This window comes from Canis lupus, chromosome 35 (genome assembly GCF_048164855.1).
Source record: "Canis lupus baileyi chromosome 35, mCanLup2.hap1, whole genome shotgun sequence".
Taxonomy (NCBI): Eukaryota; Metazoa; Chordata; class Mammalia; order Carnivora; family Canidae; genus Canis; species Canis lupus.
This window is the reverse complement of record NC_132872.1, coordinates 12401910-12407344: the sequence shown is the minus strand read 5'-3', so window position 1 is coordinate 12407344 and position 5435 is coordinate 12401910. Positions and strand designations below refer to the sequence as shown.

The 5435-nt window shown below is 36.0% G+C and overlaps 1 long non-coding RNA gene across 1 annotated transcript; it reads left to right on the top strand.

Moving 5' to 3' along the window:
- Window positions 1-357: 357 nt before the first annotated feature.
- LOC140625169 (uncharacterized) lies at window positions 358-5232 on the top strand. The gene is made up of 3 exons (XR_012024547.1): window positions 358-826; window positions 3367-3695; window positions 5037-5232. It is a non-coding gene; the product is annotated as an uncharacterized lncRNA (long non-coding RNA).
- The last annotated feature ends 203 nt before the right edge of the window (window positions 5233-5435 follow it).

Below are 5435 nucleotides of genomic sequence, written 5' to 3'. Positions count from 1 at the left end.
CACAGACACAAAGTGAGTCAGATAATGTAGAGATGTTGTAATATGGTAACGTCATAGATTCGACCTATCTTTCCAGCTCCTCATTTCTCAAAGAAGGAAATGTATAGGGGGCATTTATTTATTTCCAGACAAGGTAATATTAGTTAATTATAAAAGCACCCTCTCAACACACTCTCTTCCTTCTTGGGAAGTCTATGAGAGCGTGCATTCCAATTCTACTTTGCCAGATAAGGAACTGAGGTGTGAGGACTGTAGAAAACTAAACGACATCCAGGAGAAGAGCAGACTTGAAGGCTGATGGAACAATGAAAAGAATACCTAGGGTCAGACAAATCTGTGTTAGAACTCTGGCTCAGGCTTTTACTAAGATGTGTGGGGCAATTTCATTTCACTGAACCTTGGTCTTCTAAATTTTAAACTAAGGATTAAAACATGGTCTTGAGGTACTGTTGAGGGAATTAAATGTGAAGAGCTTTATGCAGAGAAGACACCTGCTAAATCTTTCTTTCCTTTGTAACTTTTTATCAAAGTTTGGACTATTAGAGAGCTAATGACCTGTGTGACCACATGAGCTAAGGAGATAACAAAATGCAAGAGATAAAAACACCAAGCAGGAGATAGTACAGAGTTTGAATCAGTTAGGTCTGGCATCAATACAAATTCACTTACTGGCTTTGCAATCTTGGATGTTACTTAATCTTTCTGGAGCTCAGTATTCTCATTATAAAATGGAAATGATTCCTACTTTGCAGAGTGGTTGCTGAGTGTGGTAGCAAGGATTAAAGAAAACTTTCATAAAGCATCTGGTACATTAAGTAAACAGATTGTGAGTAATACATATTGTTCAGATTTTTATTAATTACAGCTTGTCTGTAGACTCATCTCCTGTACTTAATATTGTTTTTTCCACCCAAGACCTTGAAAGGGTTATTATGGTAGGGCTGTTGATCACTGATTAGCTGGTTTAGCTGTGTTAATCTAGTTCCTAAGAATTAGGGTTACAGTTCTAGCCCTGCCATTAACTATTTAACTGTATGTCTTAGATAGGAATTCTAGGTTTGAATTTTGTTCATCTAAAATGAGGAGGCTGGAATAAATAATTCCCAAGTTTCCCTGTCACTATAATATTTTATGATTCTAGTATCTTTTTACTGAGTAATAATAGATATATCCTCATATCTTTAGAGTTTAACCTACTTTTCTATGGTTTAATTTTCTATTGTATTTCTTTTCCTTTTTTCTTTTCTTTTCCTTTGGCAAAAGGGGATAATTTCTATCATTTTGCAAATAAACCAATATCTCCATTCTGACTTAGTGGTATGCCATGATATTAATGCATCATACTTTAAGTAATCTGGATTGTTTTTAATCCCAAAATTCAGTAATAATGAAATTAGTGATATTGAGGATAATGATAATTCATTTCAAGGCTTTCTATGCCTGTAGGCCCTGGTCATTGTACATGATAAAATACACCAAAATTAAAAATAAGATTAAGGTTTAACAGTTGAAAATACATCCTGGGAGTAAAACACATTTTTGGTACTCATTGCTACATTGTGCAATGAGAACTTAAAAATAAACAAAAATAAGAGTCTCATTAACCAACAACAGAATCTTAATAATTATTAACTAGAAAGGAAATAAAATTAACCTGACCTTATCTTAGAAGGCTGTCAGGGATCTACTTTGGTTATGCAGATAGGAAATATGTTGTGAACTATTAGACCTCAGTTTCAGAAATCCAAACCCTCCTCAAACTTAGAAGTGAACCTTTGGTGAGGATTCAAAATAAATGTATGGTTGTTGTGAATTTGTACATACTATTTGCTTTTGAATTATTTTCATCTTGTTCTTTTCAATTAATTCAATTAATTACAATTAAAATACCAATATGTGTTTTTCCAGTGTATTCAAAATAAAATCCAAATTCCTCACCCTGGTTACTCCTCTGACTTCACTTCTAATTACTCTCCTCCTTTATTTACTTTCTTCTAGCCATTCTGGAATCCTTTTATTTCCTTGATTACACATAGTTTGTCTTTGCTTCAGGGCAGTGTCCATGCTGCTCCTGTCTGGAGCTTTCTTTTCCTTGCATGTTTCTATTCCCATCTCAAATTCTTCACCTGCCTGATTCTTCCTGCACTTCAACTATCAACTTAAATTAAATTTTCTTAGAGAATTTTTTCCTGACTTCTCAATGGATAGTATAACAGATTTTCCCCATGCATTACTGTCTTGTATATCTATTAGCTCTTTTCATGGACTACAATTTGTAATTTTGTGATTATTTGTTTACTTATTTAATGTCTGATTCCCTTAGGACAGCGGAACTTACTGTAAGTTCCATGAGAGCCTAAGGGATCCTTTCTATATTCCCTGGATTAAGCTTGGTTGCGTAATGAATTAATGATTCTGCTGTGGTAGATTCTGGAGAGTTTAGAAATGTTAATTAAATATGGACTCTATCCCTAAAGAATTTATTTTCTAGTAAAGGGATAAAGCATGCACATAAGTATCATTAGAAAATATAGAAAGTAATTCAAGTCTCAAAAACAGTGTAGATAAATGCTACATTAGTTTCCTAGGCTATTGTGACAAATTACCGAAAACTTGTTGACTTAATAGAAATACATTCTCTCACAATTTTGAATGCTAGAAATCCAAAATCAAATTGTCAGCAGAGACACTACAGGTGCTAAGTGAGTTTGGTAAGTAGGGGGGAGTTGATTATTTCTGGGTAGGTCAAAGAGGGAAGGTTTCATGGAATTAATAGCACTTAAAATAGACCCGGAAGGATGGGTTAGATTTACACACGGAAAAACAGAATAATGGACATCCCAGATGGCAGGAACAATATTAATAAAGGGGAGAGGGTAGTGGTGGTAGTGAGGAAATTTGGCCTGAGTGTGTGGCATATTAACCCACAAGGTTAAGTCAGAAATGAGGTTAGAATCAGATTTTAGATGATCATAAATATTGGTTAGAAATTGTTTGGTAATTAATCTAGAGTTACTAAAATTTTGTCTGAACAAAGGTGACATAGTCTTAGGGTTCCTGTTTTAGGAAAGCTAATGAGGTAGCAGTGTTTAAAATGAACTGGTCGGGGATCCCTGGGTGACTCAGCGGTTTAGGGCCTGCCTTCAGCCCAAGGTGTGATCCTGGAGTCCCGGGATCAAGTCCCGCGTTGGGTTCCCTGCATGGAGCCTGCTTCTCCCTCTGCCTGTGTCTCTGCCTCTGTGTGTGTGTGTGTGTGTGTGTGTGTGTGTGTGTGTGAGTGTGTATGTCTCATGAATTAATAAATAAAAATCTTAAAAAAATAAATAAAATGAACTGGTCTCCCTTCCCTTTGTTTCTCTTAATTAGGAGATTATTGAAGGCAAGAGAAGACGAAAACATAAGACAGAGATACCAAGGAAGGAGAATTAACAAGACCTGGCCACTTACTGGACACCTTGGGGGGTGGTGGAGGAAAGCAAGAATGATATAATTTGAGTCAAGAAGACCTGGACAATTGAGATGAAGAAAATTAGTATAGTCAAAAAGAGAATGATTCATTTTCACAGGAGGATAAATTCAATTTTGATGTACTGACTTGGAGAATGCTAGTGTGCCAACTATCTGAAGATTTAAATAAGGACATTGGAAATACAAGACTGAAATTTGGGAGAGATATCAGGACTAGAGATGAAAATGTATGAGTTATCAGTAGTGTAATAACTGAAGTCATGCAACCCTGGAAAGCAGTATCAGATCATGGGGAGAGTCTGAATGTGGAGTCTGACAGACCTATTCACATTCTACCTTTTATATTCACCTGTTGTGTGACCTGGGATTAATTGCCTAATCCCTCCTCTTTCTCATATATAAAGAGGGGGAAAATAATAGTATCCCTTAGTTAGGATTACATGAATTGATTATTTAAAAGACCTATCTTCTTTAGATCTGCTTTCATATTTTGGTGGCATGATTCTCATTAAGAAATATATTTATTTTGCAATATATTATATGTAACACACTTTAAAAAAAATTTCCCTCTTTGATACTATTTCATTAAAGGCATATTAACCATGATCCTCTAAATGAATCCATGACCTATGAATGTTTTGCAACCCACACTTTGGAAAACACTGGCTCCAACCAGCATCCTATCCTCAGATCACACCATTACTATTCACTATTCCCTCAACTTTCATTTTCATTACTCCCTCTACTTGGGCTACTGGTAAATATCAGATAATTTCTTGATGGTCCAAAAGAAATGATAACTATTTCCTTTACTGTACCCATACAACATTCTGTCTTTAAGAAATATATAGCATTACCCAAACAGATTATGAACTCCTTGATGATAGGAAGTATATTATATTTACCCTGGTAAAATGATCTGTTCATAAGAGTCACAGAGTAAATTTTGATGTATCATTATGGAAAAAATAGAGAAGAGGTCTGAAGGGAGGACCATGTTGGGCACCTACATCCAAGGCCTTGCTCTGGCATCCTCATGCTTCAATTCTTCCTTCTCTATATACCAAAGCTTCCATGGAATTTTTTTTTTTAAGATTTTATTTATTTATCATGAGAGACACAGAGAGAGAGGCAGAGATGTAGGCAGAGGGAGAAGCAGGCTCCCTGCAGGGAGCCCAATGAGGGACTCAAGCCCAGGACCCTGGGATCAAGACCTGAGCCAAAGGCAGAACTCAACCACTGAGCCATTCAGGTGCCCCTCCAAGGAATTTTTAAGGGCAGAACACCATCTCCTCATTTGGGGCACAAAAACATAAGCACTAATATTTTGTACATAGAAACTTGAGTGCTACACAGTAGGGATGGGAAGGTGGGGAGGGTATAAAATATATCTGAGGAAGAAACTAAGATCTATTCAGGACTTAGCTCTGGGTAAAATAATAGAAAAGTTCCCACACTGATCTCTTTGGATTGCTAAATGACAGAATGCAATAAAGGCAACCTGAAATAAATTACTAGGGCAAGTAATTCATTTTAAATTATTAAAGTTTATTTCATTTTTTTTTCAGACCCTGGAAAACTTTTCTCTGACAGAAATGACCCCTGGCAACAGTGACATTCTGACACCATGCATGATGCACACTCTTGGGAAGTCTGAATTCCATGTCACAATGGCTCTGTTCAGATTACTGGTTTTATCATGCCTTTAAGCGCAATTAAACTACTGAAGTTTCTAATGGTCTTCTGTCCACTTCGTAAATCGTCACAAAAAATATTAAGTCGACCAAATAAATTTGCTTCTATGTGACTCATTGCAGAACCAGAGGCATGATATCAAAATATACAGAAAAGATGAAAAAAAATCTTATGACAATGAATATTTCCAGAATACCCCTTATATATTAATTTTGGACTAATCAGTGGAGGGGACGCCAGGTCCATGGGTTTCAAAAAATGAGCATAAGGCA